At 37.4% G+C, this 16,067-nt stretch overlaps 1 pseudogene; it reads left to right on the forward strand.

The window, feature by feature from the left end:
* Positions 1-89: 89 nt before the first annotated feature.
* Positions 90-8,359, forward strand: LOC148583630 (plasma membrane ATPase 4-like; annotated as a pseudogene).
* The last annotated feature ends 7,708 nt before the right edge of the window (positions 8,360-16,067 follow it).

The following is a 16,067-nucleotide window of genomic DNA, read 5'->3' on the forward strand; positions in this document are numbered from 1 at the left end:
CTGCCTTTAGTAAATTTTCTTCGCACAAAATATCTCAGTAAACAAGAACCGGTCTCGGGCTTTCGCAATTCGCATACGTAGCGATAGAAATGGCGGTGGTTATTACGTTACGTGGCCATCTTTCAAACCCGAGTGATGTGGAATGAGAAATGATCTAGACCGTAGATGTCTATAAGGGAATAAGGCATTTTGGATTTTAGATACTATGGTGGGCATTTTAAAGTTTGAGGGTAAATTTGAAATTTGAAAAAATAGTTAGGGGTATAAGAGTCATTTGATCATTTTTAATGTTTAAAATCTGATGAAAATGGTATATTACATCAAATTGAAAGTTCAGAATGTAAAATTTGAAAGAGTTTTCTAAAAGAGAAATGTTGTACATCCCAAATTTTCTTCGTAAAAGTTGATTCCCAAATGATTTCGCCAAATAAAACGTGGAGGTGATAATAAGTGAAAAACCAAACCAGCAATAATTTTTCTTCTTTCTCAAAGAAAATATAGGAAACCAATAAAAGTGGGATTTGTAGATACGTACTTCTCTAGTGGGATTATATATATATATATATATATAAAAGTAATGTTATAAGTCTTTCTAAAATCTTTCTAGAGTCATTCAAATGTAATGTGACTTTTAAAATCATTAATAGATCAAAAGTCAATAAATCACATCTCAAATTCAACGGTAATTTTAAAAGCCACATCATATTTGAAATGACTCTAAGAAGACTCTAAGAAGCCTTATAACATTACTCATATATATATATATATAACTCTTTCACAACTCAATATATATAAAAGTGAGTGCTGACCTTTTCCAAGACTAATGGATATGAGTAAATGACAAACGGTGATAACATATGATGAATAGTTAGTGTACTTTTTGTGTGATCTTTGTCTAGAATCAGCTAACATTTGTTGGCAATGCTTTAACAAAGTAAATAATCATGAGACGCTACATGGCGAGTTGCACTTGATTAATTCAAAACACTTTTTGAGTCATTCATCCATTTAGCATGAAGAATATTAACATTTACATGAACAGATACCAATTGAGGAAGTGTTTGAGAAGTTGAAATGTACCAGGGAAGGTCTAACATCACAGGAAGGAGCCAACAGGCTTCATGTTTTTGGACCAAACAAACTAGAAGAGAAAAAGGTCTACTGCATGATCTCTTGTAGATAACAATTGTTTCCTACTCTTCATTTTTCCATATTATTTTCTTTTCAGTTGGCATGCAATGATTTCATGTTTTGCTAATAGGAAAGCAAACTTCATAAGTTCTTGGGTTTTGTGTGGAACCCATTATCTTGGATCATGGAAGTTTCTACTATCATTGTCCTATGCAGATCAACTCCACAATCAGATTTCTCGTAGAAAGCAATGCTGGTAATGCACATACAACCCTTATGGCTAGTCTTGCTCCCAAGACTAAGGTGAGAAATATATGATCAAAATGTGAGATTGAATTTTGTGTAATTGCCTATTGTTAACGTAGGAGTACTTTGCTCATTATAGATGAAATAGTTATAAATCATTTTACATTCATTTATAATCTATTACAATTTACAAGTTTGAAATACAAATGTACACAATAACATCTTATCCTTTCATTGAAGTTGATCACGGGTTATGATCCACTACACCTACTCAATCTCGACGTGCTAGTGTAAAGGTTGAGATTGGAGTATAACCATCAAAACCAAGTGGATACAAGAGTCTTGGTGAGAACATCAGCTACTTGATCCTTACTAGATAGGAATTGGACATTCAAATCCTTGGCTGCTACCTTGTCTCGCACAAAGTGATAATCGATTTCGATGTGCTTTGTGTGAGTGTGAAAAATAGGATTGGAAGAAAGGTAGGTAGCACAAATAGTATCATAGTAATGAATGGGGTGGTAGATAGAGCAATACTAAGCTCACAAAATAATGATTGCAGGCAAAAAATTTCTGCGGTACCATTCGTCAAGGCTTTATATTCAGATTCGATGCTTGACCTTGAGACTGTGGGCTGCTTCTTAGAGATCAAAGATAGATGATTTCGATTAAGGAAGATGCAATAACCAGAAGTTGACTTCTGACCATTAGGACAACCCACCCAGTTGGCATCAGAGTAAAGAAACAATTGAGAGGAGGAGGATTGATGAATGAGTAAACCATGAAAGATTATATGTTTCAAATAGTGAATAATTTGCTTGACTGGAGTCCAATGTACATCTCTAAGGGCGTGCATGAACTGTGCAACCTTGTTAACATTAAAGGCGATATTAGCCAGTGTAAGAGCAAGGTATTACATTGAATCCACAACACTTGTATACAACATAGCATCAGTGAGACCACTGGCATCAAATTTGCTAAGTGGAGAGCAAGAAGACATTGGAGGTGCTAAGTGGTTTAGTGATACAGCATGACTTGGTGGGTTGCAACGAAGAACATCAATAAGGAACGGATAAATAATTCTAGATCTAGAGTTTATCAATGATCTGAGAATTCTTCTCAAAATATAGAGTCTATCTATGATTTCAAGGAAAAATATGAAGAAAACTCACCTATGAAAAATTCTTATTCAACAAAGTTCAATAAACAACATAAACTGATAAACTAGAGGTTATAAGCATGCATTTATAGCCCCAAGACTCCTAAACCTAATAAAATATGACATAAATACCCCTAAAACCCTAAACCTAATAAAATAACGAAATAAAGACTTTTGAAACCCTAATCCTATTAAAACAATGAAATAAAGTCGGTTTAACCTAATTAAAACACGGAAACATAGCATAAGGCCCTGTGTGCGATAGATCGTAGGCACAAGGGTGATCGATCGCACAACTAGAGGCCTGGTTCGCATAAGTGTCCCCGTATGCGCTCGATCGCAGGCACACGAGCGCTCGATTGCACTTCCAGGGGCTCTGCGATCTGCATTATTCTCCCTTTTTGGAGAGAATTCGCCATCGAATTCAGCCGGTTCTTTCCACGGTCCTTTGGATGTCCTGTAAGCTCATTCCATTCTCCTCTTCTTAAAATCACAACAAGGCCACACCCTATAAAAAACATGATGGCTCTAATCGTTAGCAGATTGCGATGATGATGTTGAAGGCCTCGCACTTCACCTTGCCGTGTAGACTTGCCATGCTTTTCTCGTGCCTTGTCTTTCCCATATACCATGAAAATCTTCAAATAACTAGCAACGACCCCGTCACTTTTTGATAGAACATTCTCCTCTGCCATATAGATTTCATCACAAATTTGGTTAGAAGAATTTGACAAAATAGCATCTACCCCAATGAAATCAACATAATTAATTGGCATAACACTCAAATCAAAGGCTTTATCATTGGGGCTCTTATCAAGCACATGATGTGTAGAATTGTCATAAAAAATTACAAAACTATCCGAAAGATTTACCTCTTTCAATGGTTCCTCTTCTTCATGAAAAATTGTAGTACTCTCTGAAAGGTTTACCTCTTCCACTTGCTCCCCCAATTCTTCAAGCTTTTTAGGGCTCTTGATGTGAAGTGGATGATTAGGAAGTTTAGACCCTGGCACCAACTCAAGTTGAGGTTGAATATCTCGCAATGGTGGCACCTCTTTCGGTAACTCTTTGGGTTGCAAGCAACCTTGGAATTCCGGTGTATCGGGTTTGAATCTACTCACCCGCTGATTGGCATGAGCTTGTGCAAGGTGTTGACATCCCTGCGTTCGACACTCCGCAAACAGGCTTCTAGATTCATTCCCATTGTGACTACACCAGTTGGATACTTGGGTAGTGAGGTTTTCAATTTGATCCCTCATAGCCCTAAGTCGATCCTCCATGTGTTGCCAACATTCAGCGATAGATTTGCCTTCCGCTTCTGCGAATCGCGGTCTTGGTTGGCGGCGACAATCGTACAGCCCACCGCCCATGTACCGTAAACGAATTGTCTGTTGCTCCTTACGTGCTACTTCCGTGCGCACGTGTACCTCATTCATGTCTGCACAACAATCACTCCTCCCCATTCATGAAAAGTAATTGAACTCTAATACCAACTGATGCAGTGTGACTTGGTGGGCTGCAGCGAAGAACATCAATAAGGAACATAATAAATAATTCTAGATCTTAAGTCTATCAATGATCTGAGAATTCTTCTCAAAATATAGAGTCTATCTATGATTTAAAGAAAAATATAACGAAAACTTACCTATGAGTAATTCTTATTCAAGAAAATTCAATAAACAACATAAACGGATAAACTAGAGGCTATAAGCATGTATTTATAGCCCCAAGACTCCTGAACCTAATAAAATATGACATAAATACCCCCCGAACCCTAAACCTACTAAAATAAATAAATAAAGACTCCCGAAACCCTAATCCTATTAAAACAATGAAATAAAGTCGGTTTAGCCTAATTAAAACGCGAAAACATCACATAAGGCCCCTTGTGCGATCGATCCCAGGCACAAGGGCGATCGATCGCACAATTAGAGGCCTGATGGTGTGTTGTCGCAGGCAACCAAAAATAAAACCTATAATTCTAAAAATACATGTAGTAGTGCGAGTAAGGGTCATTCCCACGGAGAGTATTTAGCCTAGTTTTATGCTACGTGAACAAGGATGGGGGGGTTTAAGCATAACAAAAACAATTTTAAGAAGAACAACTAAGGAACAATTCAAATTAAAATATCGAAATCAATCAAAAGAACAAACATTGGTCTAAGTCAACATCCACCATCGGAATTTTACAACTGATCATCGATGCAAATATATATGAATTCATACTTTGAATATTCACCTTTGGAACTATTTTCCTATCTCTCCTTAGTCACAGTTAATTAGAAAACAAGCGATCTAATTAACCTTAACTACTAAACAACCTAAGAAAAGTGCAAAAGGTTTAATCTAGTAGTAGCCTTAAGAATTAGAGAGATCAATGAAGTTAAACAACACAAGCACAAGCGGTTGCATTTAATTTCGTCGAACATTCTTCCAAAGATCTAATAATTTCTAACGCAGTAAAAATCATAGTTGCTTCACAAATTGGAGGGATCAAACAATTACAGATTTGATATGTAACCTAGCAGTAGATTGCAACGAATAATAAACTAGTAGGCCTCCTAGTAATTAAAAGAGACAATCATGAAAATAGGCATAGAAGAACATCCAATACTCAAAGCATAAATTGAACAATAAGAACAAATTAGATCTCACAGTTTTATTGATTCTGAGGCTTTCGTTTCCTTCGACCAATTATAAAAGTTTAGCCGCCCAAGGCCATGATTAAAACTCAAAGAAGAAGTTAGAGAGGAGGGGAGAAGATGCATGTAGTCTGATGATTCCCCCCCTCTTTATACACGTTCATGCCCCATATTAGAAGCCTACAAAATCTCCTAAAAAATATTCTAAAGATTATCCTAAAAGAACAATATCCAAATCTGACCAATTAAGGAAAATATTAAAAATAAAAATAAAGTCCTAATATAATTAGGAAGGTGGTACTTTCAGCTGGAACTTTCGTGCACCAGATCTGAAAACTTCCGCAAATAAACCGCGTCAAATCCGCGTATTAGATTTGCATGCTAAGGAACGTTCCAGAACGTCAACAGTGTAGATGCAGCAAATTCAAGCCCGATTTCGACCTTGATGCATTCAGTATCTCTCAAAACTCAAAACATTAAAGTTGTATAGATTTTTCTTGGTGTTCCATAGCATCTTGAATCATTTCAATCGGAGCTCGGATGAGAGAGTTATACCCAGATTACGAAGTGATGTCGAAACTGTCCAAAATTGCCCAATTAGCTTTGTTTTGCATTTAATGCCTCCATTTGCATCCTAAATCAAAAGAAAAGAATAATGAGTACATTTAAGCACCAAATAAGTATAGAAGACTAAACATTAAGGGAGAAAAATGTAACATTTTGCATTCTCATCACCTGGTGTGCATAAGTGTCCCCGCGTGCGCTCGGTTGCAGGCACATGAGCGCTCGATTGCACTTTCAGGGGCTCTGCGATCTTCATCATTTGGCAAGATGCATCTTTGTGCGATGTAAAATGTCTGATATATACCGATGCTCATAAAGCAAAAGACCATCAGAAACTTGTTGCACTTTAATACCCAAGGAAAAGCTTAGGTGTCCAAGATCCTTGACTGGAAATTCAGCTGTGTGAGTATGAATGAGGCCGTCCAATGCTGCAAAGCTTGTCCTTATAAGAATAATGTCGTCCACATACACTAAGGCAAATAGTTGGACAATAGCAGATTTAAAAATAAATAGAGAGCTATCAAATTTAGAACCCAAGAATCCAAGTTCCAACAAATAATTTCTCAGCCTTGGATACCAAGCGCGGGGGGCTTGCTTGAGGCAATAAATGACCTTTTTTAGCTTACACACAATATGAGGATGATGAAATCCAAGGGATAAACGATGCGTATAATTTCAAATAAGAAGCCATCTAAGAAAGCATTACTGATGTCGATTTGTTTGATAGGCCATCTAACAGTAACAACAAGAGAGAGGACAATGCAGATTGTAATTTACTTGATCACACTGGATTGTGTGTCTCTCTAAAATCCACTCCCGGCTGTTGGTGAAAGCCTTTGGCTACCAATCGATCCACACTCCCATTTGTCTTCATTTTAATATGAAAAACCCACTTAGAGCCAACAATGTTCATCAAGGGAGATGATGGAATTAAAGACTAGGTTCCATTCTTGAGAAGTGCATTCAACTCCGTAGACATAGCAATGCACCAAGTTGCATGCTTGACGACATAAGAGAAACACGGTCGCTCAACTTCAGTAGAATCAAGAGTTGTTGTTAAGGCATGGGAGAAGGGGAATTTGGTTGTTTAATCAATAAATCTTTTAGGCTTATGGGTATTGTTTTGTGATTTAGTGATCATTTGGTGAGTTCTAGGAGGAGAAGGGGAGAGTGCTAATCAACTGGAAGAGGCTGATAGTCATCTCGAGAATAAGTGGAAATATGAAACTACCCTAATCCCAAAAAACATAAAATAAAGTTTTGGATTCTGAATGAGCGAATTACATAATCTAATAATTTCCTACTATTAACATAGAGTTACTACTATGCTCATATAGATGACGTAGTTACATTTCAATTTACATTCAATCCTAATCTATCATGATTTACGGGAAAGATTTGAGACGCAAATGTACAAAATAATGTTGTATCCTTTAGTTGAAGCTAATCCATTGTCCTGGGGTTTTGATGCTTATCTACTTGATGACATGGATGGATCCAGAGATGGTGGTCCAATAAGAAACACATATTTACAAACTTCGTATGTCATGCTTAAGTTGGTGTTGCTACTATTCCCTTTCTTCCTTTTTTCTTTGGTTTAATAGTTTCTTGAGGTGATAAAATGCAGGTTTTGAGAGATGGTCGATGGAGTGAACAAAATGTTGCGGTTTTGGTTCCAGGAGACATTATCAGCACTAAATTGGGAGATATTATTCCGGCTGATGTTCGCCTTCTCGAGGGTGATCCATTAAAGATTGATCAAACTGCTCTCACTGGAGAATCCCTTCTTGTCACCAAGAACCCCTCGGATGAAGTATTTTCTGGCTCAACATGTAAACAGGGTGAAATAGAAGCAGTTGTAATTGCCACTGGTGTCCACACCTTTTTTGGTAAAGCTGCCTACTTGGCGGACAACACCAATCAAGTTGGTCACTTCCAGAGAGTTCTCATTGCCATTTGTAATTTCTGTATTTGTTCAACTGCTGTCAAATTTGTCATTGAGCTTATAGTCATGTACCCAATACAACATCGCAAGTATAGGGATGGAATTGAAAATCTGCTGGTTCTCTTGATTGGAGGAATTCCTATTGCCATGCCAACTGCTTTATCTATCATGATGGCCAGTGGTTTACACAGGCTCTCTCAGTTGGGTGCTATTATAAAGAGAATGACTACCATTGAGAAAATGGCGAGTATGGATGTTCTCTGCAGTAATGATGCAGGGACTCTAACCCTGAATAAGTTTCTCATTGACAAAAATTTGATTCAAGTGTTTGCTGAGAGAGTGGAGAAAGAGTATGCTATCCTTCTTGCTGCAAGAGCTTCTAGGATTGACAATAAAGATGCCATTGATGCTGCTATCATAGGGATGCTTGATGATCCAAATGAGGTATGTCATTCGAGTCTTTTTCCCCTACTTCGTACTGATTTACATCTTAGAATTTTTAAAGAATCGTGCTCTATAGTTATATTATTGTTAAATGAGCAGGCAGGAGCTAGTATCAGAGAGGTTCATTTCCTTCCATTTAACTTTGTAGATAAGTGGACTGCTCTAACCTACATTGATGAAAATGGAAATTGGCATCGAGCTAGTCACTACAAGAAATTAGATCTTTAGGGGTGACTTTGAGCCAACCCTAAAGGTCCTAAAGTGGACGTTGTTGCCAACAGTGTCGACTTTTCGACCCTAAAGGTGTCGACGCTAATAGTTCGACCCTAATGATCAAATGTCTGATTATCAGGGTCCATTTAAAAGTCGACCCTAATGATCACTTTTAGCGTCCACTTTATCGACCCTAAAAGTCGCAATGTTTTGACCCTAAAGATGATGTAAACGGAAGCGAAAGTCGACCCTAATAGTCAACCATTAGCGTCCACTTTTAGTTAACCATGAGCGTCCACAAAGTGGACCCTAATGGTCCTTAAAAAAAAAAATAAATAAATAACTATTAGCGTCCAAACCAAAGTGGACGCTGATAGTTAGCCATTAGCGTCCACAAAGTGGACCCTAATGGTCCTAAAAAATTAAAAAAAAAATTAACTATCAGCGTCCACTTAGAGTCGACCCTAATGATCACTTTTAGCGTCCACTTTATCAACCCTAAAAGGCGCAATGTTTTGACCCTAAAGATGATGTAAACGAAAGAATTAGTCGACGTTGATAGTCAACCATTAGCATCCACAAAGTGGACGCTAATGGTCCAAAAAAAATTTAAAAAATTGACTATCAGCGTCCAAATCAAAGTGGACGCTGATAGTTAACCATTTTGTGGACCCTAATGGTCCTAAAAAATAAAATAAAAAATAATAATCTGCGATCGATCGCACTTGGAGTGCGATCGATCGCAGCATCAGTAGGTTTTCGAAATTTGGAGATCAATCGCACTTAAATTTGGCGATCGATCGCAGCATTAGTAGGTTTTCTAATGATTTCTAGTTCAAGTGAAGAACCACTTGGTTTTGTTCACTGCAAATAACATCAAAAGTGAACTGACCATATCTAGTCTTAGCAAAAGAGTCACTAATAGAGCCTAGATCTTGAAGGCTTAAGAACATAGCATATTTGTAACTCTGACAAATGACAACTAAAAGGCCAAACTGCAGTCCATTCTTATCCATGCAACACATGCATATCAACTGATGTTAAAAATTAGACTTTCAGTCAGCTCATTATTTATCAACCCACTTAGCTTGTCTCAAGTGTCATGGAGAGATCAAGACCACATGAAATTAGTCAAAATACAACCACCAACCTCTTGTTGAATGTGGACACCGAAATCTCCAAATACAATGTTCCTAGACGCATCTTTAGCATTAGTTTTCTGAAGAAAATTATGCATCAAAAAACAACGACATACTGAATTTTACTCTTCATCTTGGGAAAAAATATAATGAAGAAGTTATAAGATCTATGCAATGCAATGAAATGAACACAGGCAGTTTTTCATAGTATTTCATGAAGCCAAAAAAGGACTGCACAATTTAAATCACCTGATCAATTAATAGTATTCAACCCACAAGCGAAAATATGAATTCCTTACGTAACTCACCTGCCCTGCTCCCTCTGCGACACATATAACAGCCGAACCCTTTGTCTCAATCAGGTATTTCAGATGACTCAAAACATCATGAGGCCCGTGCAAATTAAAAGATACCTTAGATGTGCAGATCAGTAGAATCAGTAACAGCTCACAAAGATAACTATCCAATTAATTGCTAGTAATAAGTACCTCAGGAATCAAACATATGTCAATTTGTCCACTAGCTAGGGATGCTTGCATAGCTATATATCCACTGCTACGGCCCATCAATTTCACAATACCAACACCATGATAAGCACTGTGCGCCTAATAACAAGATTGAGACAAAAAAAAAAAAAAAAAAGTTCACTATGAAGAAACCAACACTGAAAGAATTCAGCAGGAAAACTTATCCGGAGAAACATAACTCCATGCATGGGCAAGTAAAATGCACGTAGAGTACCTCTATAAGAAACATTGCATTTATGTTTAAGTACACAACAACATTGTTTGATGAATCAATTAATGTATGAAATAATCAAACTAATCTAAATGCCCGCAAGAAACGTAACTCAAAATGACTAACCTCATCAAAATCATAAAAAAATATGTGAGAACTGCCCCATTAACCAAACCTGCCAAACCTGCCAAGGGAGAAAACTATTAAATATATGTTTTACAATCCATGGGCCGCAAAATTCCAGAACCCAAAATAAAGTACTTATCTGCATCCTCTTCCTTGCCAATTCATCCTCATAAGCAATTTGAGTAATCTACCAGAATGAACCAATATATAATATCAAAGACAATGAGAATGAAACCCAACATGATAGAGAAAGAGATACTAAAAATGTGTTTCTTCATGAAATATATTAAAGCGAGAACCTACTTGGGTGGTTTAACTTTCTTGTACTCTTGTCATCCTGCATACACTTAAAAATAAAATTTAAAAATATATTATTACTCCCTTGCATTGTTTACTCAAAGTTCTTTAACCTTGATAACCATGTCAAGGAAGATTTACTAACTCAAAAGTTCTTGAACCAAAAATTTTGCGAATATCTTAACATAATATAAACCAACTAAAAAGTACCAACAAATATACATTACCAAACAGATCACGATCAACAAATAGTCAAATACACATTAGCAAATAGAAAGTACCAACAACTATCCAAATACATAGTATCAAAAAATATATCCCAAATAGATGCTATCAAAAAGTACATCCTAAATAAATGGTTATTCCAAAGCTCCCTCAATTGTTGGCTTCACTTGATGCACCTCCAAGCAAGCTCCCTCCAGACCTAAGAAGAATAAAATTTCATATAATGATCAATAAGCTTTTTAATGATTACTTAGTATGTGTGTTTTTGTAAAATTAATGCATAGGTAGAGTTTCACTAACCCTCCAATACATGACATTAAGAACTCAACAGTGGCTTTCAATTTGTTCGTTTCCTCAACGTTGGCTTGCAAATTCTCCTTGTACTGATGAAGTTCGATTCTAGTCTGTTGAAGCTCGCTTTGAGTATCTTCTTGTCTCTTCCTACACTCGTTGTGGTTGTCGAAGTGGGTGAACGCTTGAGATGAAGTACTTAAAGGAGTAGGAATAAGACCGCATCCCATTCCTCTAACGTGCCCAGCTCGTCGGCCCCCTAGTACTTGTGTGACTATTTCTTGCATTCGGTCATCCACACTTGTTCCTTCCACATTGCCTTCCTCTAAGGCCTCACTGGTTGTTAATTCTTGCATTTGAAGCTGCACAAGTCATAGTTGGCCTTAGTTTAATATATACTTCATGCAAGTTTACTATTCATGTTCTTCACTAATCAACTTAATGATCAGAGCGTAAACAGTTACTTACATATAGACTTTTACATTTGTCGTTCACAAACTGTTTATCCTTTTTTCTTATATGGGTAGCCTCATATAGTTCAACAGGATTGGGCTTCACTTTTGTTTCTTGTTCCTACACATAATACATATAATCAAAGTTTACACTGAATAATGTTACTTTCATTAAATTATGGTACGAGATATTTACCTTTTTGTAAATGACGTTGACAAATGAACAAGTCCCAGCTGTGTGCTTTGTTTCCAATTTGCTTCTGTTTTTTATATTTCGTTTAGACTTTTTCTATGAAATTTGGAGAAAAAAAAAACACAATTATTCATAAAATGTCTTCAAGTGCATGCAAATTATATCAATCTGAATTTTCTAATCAGTATAATAATATATATTTACCTTCCATTTACCGTCATCAAATGAGTCACATACTAGGTTCCACTATTCAGGACCATACCCTGCTGGCACGTTTTCCCTCCCAATAGCCTTAGCCTTGGCAATCCCCTCATCATCGTCTTTATCAATGCCGTCAAAATATTTCTTGTAATGGTCCCTATACAAGTTCGAATGAAGCCTAGCATATGCACGACCCAATTTATGTTCAATAGCTTTGATGTGCTCGTATCGTTCCATATTCAGTGCGAAGTTTGACTGATATATAATAGATAAGAAAACAATGGTAAAAAATGTGTCACATTATTTTTTCATACGAAACATATTATTAAACATTACATTGATATTCATACCTGAACATGAAATAACAACTTGCTCTTTTCCTCAGCTGGGGCCTTTTTCCATTCACCGTGATGGAGTTCGCACATGTTACGAATAATCTCCCCAATCTTGCTTGTAAACCATGATGCATTCTCGCCTACAGGTGCCCGGTGTCTATTTGGGATGTTTAGCACTAAGGGACCATTCTTAAGTACGTGGTCACCCAACTTCTTACACTTGGCCTTACCACTTACACTCCTAACAGACGTGGTAGCTGTTACGCAAAACATGGTAACGTAGTAAGTTATATTTGGAAAAGTATATTGTCAAATGTCTATAACAAACCAAAATAATACAAAAATAACATTTCATAAACATATAATTCATGAACTTACAAAATGTAGTAGGGGCGGCTCCCTGTGAATCCAATCCTGCCACTAAGTGAATAGGATTATTAGAATCGTGCGAATGATGCCCTTCCACTGACTCGAGGAGGAGGGGGGCCGAGGGCGACACTTGCATATCTGTATCACCAAACCCAGAATTGAGAGTCAGACTCTCATGCTCGTCAATAAGGCCCCGACCTTGACCTTGGCCTCAGCCTCGTGCTGCTGGAACACGTTTACGTCCTGTTGTTGTCATTGTTATGATCAATCTGCTAACAAGTCAAAAACCACAAAATTATATTAGTCAAATTATAACCATATAACATGTTCAATATTTTTGACAAACATACAATAATCATGCTAGTAAAAAAAAAAAAAAAAACACCACAATATATATATATAGAGAGAGAGAGAGAGCATCAACTTCATTAAATATGCTAATACACTTTGTACTTACACCAAATGTGAGCTTATGTTCAACACATTTCATCATCAGATTCATATTCAGAATCTGTATCACTGTTACTTGAAGATGATTGTTCGTGTTCAGAGTCCTCTTCGTGTTCAGAGTCTATATTGTTGTTACTACATAACTCCTCTTCCTCATCAAAGTTTGTATCATGGTCCTCGTCCAGCAAGTTATCGTTGGCAAACATGCTTGCATCAAGTTGAATAGATAATTCGTCAATTGCTATTGTCGCATCATCTCTACGTAATTTAGTGGAGGCTTCAACATTTGCTTCATCAACAAAGACCATATTACCCCCAACACATTCACCTTCCTGGTATACGTCATCACTGAGTCTTTGGTCATCTTCTGTACTATCTCCCTTTTGTACTGTTGGAATATCATAGATGTCTCTCTTGATCCACTTCTGCACCACTTTCTAATTACCACCCAATTTGGGATCATCCAAGTAAAACACTTGCGAAGCTTGACATGCTAAGATGAACGGGTCGGATTCACACCATTTACGAGAAGTATTCACAATCGTGAAGCCTTGGTCCATTCGTACTCCTGTTGCACTCCCAGTGTCCCACCAATCGCACACAAACAAGTACACGAGATTTTGGCCAGGGTAACGTAACTCTAAAATATTTTTTAACTTACCATAATACTCCGTTATTGAGGTTTCGTCCTCACCTGAAATAGAAACACCACTGTTCTGGGTAGTACGAGTTTCTGCACATTCTTTCGTGTGGTACCTAACCCCATTCACGATGCAATATCTATACGATCTAACATGACGATCAAGCCCACATGCAAGATTATATAATTGTTTTGAGCCATTGTCTGCAGTACGCCCACTATTGTATAAACGTTTATGGAACCAATGTTCAAAGTTAGCCTCATGCTTTTTATCAATGTCACGGTCGCCTTCTCTTTTGATCATATTATAATGTTCACTGCATGAAAAATAAACGTATTAGTAAATGATCATCAACCCTACAATTATAACATGTCGTAACAGATAAAACACAAAGACCATTACTAAACTTACTCCAAATATGAGGCCGTTTCGTTACAGTTGGTAAGCACATACCATCATGCCCTACCAAAATCATTAGCATCCAGTGTTACTAATTTAGCTACTCCTAACAGCCGAACTCGTTGGGAGAACACATCCAAGCGCTGGCACATTTCTACAACATCAACGTCAACATTTCTCCGTTCACAGTTCCATCTTGTCTCAATCCCCCGAAGATACCTGGAACAGAAGGTCAAGCTCTCCTCAGCTAGGTAACACTCGACAACAGACCCCTCTGGATGCGCTTTGTTACGCGTCCACTTCTTATATCTTCCAAGTTCTCTTTCGAACAGATACATCCAACGGTTTTGTACGGGACCGGCAAGCTCGGCCTCCCGAGGTAAATGAAGTGCTAGATGGATCATAACATCAAAAAAAGCTGGCAGAAATATTTTTTCCATTTTGCATAAAATTATTACAATGTCGACTTTCATTTGTTTTAGGATATCAACTTTAAACGTCCGTGCACATAACTGTGTAAAAAAGGTACTGAACTCGGTCAATGTTGTTCGTATTTCTGACGTAGAGAAATTTCGAATTGCAACAGGAAGCAAGCGTTGTAAGAAGACATGACAATCGTGACCTTTCATACCCGAAATTTTACCAGGAAGCTTGTTCACACATCGACCAATGTTAGATGCATACTCGTCAGGAAATTTAACACCTTTCAACCACTCACATAAACTCTTCTTCTCATCTCTTGTCAAGGTGTACTTCGCAAGTGGCATCATATAAGTTTCACCATTTGGCTGCACATGCAATTCTTTACGTATACCCATCAACTGTAAATCTCTTCGTGCCTTGACTGTGTCCTTGGTCTTCCCATCAATATTCATCAACGTACCTAAGATACTTTCACATATGTTCTTCTCAATATGCATTACATCTAAATTATGACGTAGTTTCAAGCTTGACCAGTAAGGCAACTCAAAGAAAATACTTCTCTTCTTCTAATTCAACACAACATCTGTGTACTTTCTCTTTCTCCCACTTGTTTTTTGAAATTGTAAACCCTCAGCATCCCTTAGCTGTTTCAACAATTGACTTGCAAACAATTCTTCAGGTTCCAATCTATGCTCCTCTGTACCATTGAACAAATCTCCTCTTTTGCGCCATGGATGCTCTTGAGGAAGCCACCGACGATGACACATGAAGCACACCATATGCCCATACTTCAAATACCTGAACGATGTATCCTTATTACATATTGGACATGCAAGATTTCCAATTGTAGACCACCCAGATATTTTTCCATACGCGGGAAAATCATTTATAATCCATAGTAATGTCGCATGCAATTGAAATGTCTCTTTCTTTGATGCATTGTACTCGTGTATGCCTTCATTCCATAAATCTTTCAAGTCATCAACCAATGGCCGCAAACATACATCAATATTCTTTCCAGGATCTGAAGGCCCTAGATAATAAGGGGCAACATCAAATTTGGACTCTTCATACACATCCACGGAGGGAGATTGTACACTGTTAACATTACTGCCCATATGCTATATGTTGTACTCATATTACCATATGGGTTGAAACCATCACTTGCTAAACCAAGCCGCACGTTGCGGGAATCACTTGCAAACCACTCATGTCTTTTATCAAACTCTTTCCATACAATAGAATCGGCGGAGTGTCTGAGAGTATTGCCATCATCTTCTCGACCTTCTTTGTGCCACCGCATTTCCTTGGCCATTTCTTTTGTCATAAACAACCATTGTAACCTTGATTTTATTGGGAAATACCGTAAGACCTTTTGAGGAATATTACTTTTTCTGCCTTTGCCATCAATCCATTTTGAATTGTTGCACTTAGGGCATACCAC

The sequence above is a fragment of the Corylus avellana genome, chromosome 9, assembly GCF_965113065.1.
Source record: "Corylus avellana chromosome 9, dhCorAvel1.hap1.2, whole genome shotgun sequence".
Taxonomy (NCBI): Eukaryota; Viridiplantae; Streptophyta; class Magnoliopsida; order Fagales; family Betulaceae; genus Corylus; species Corylus avellana.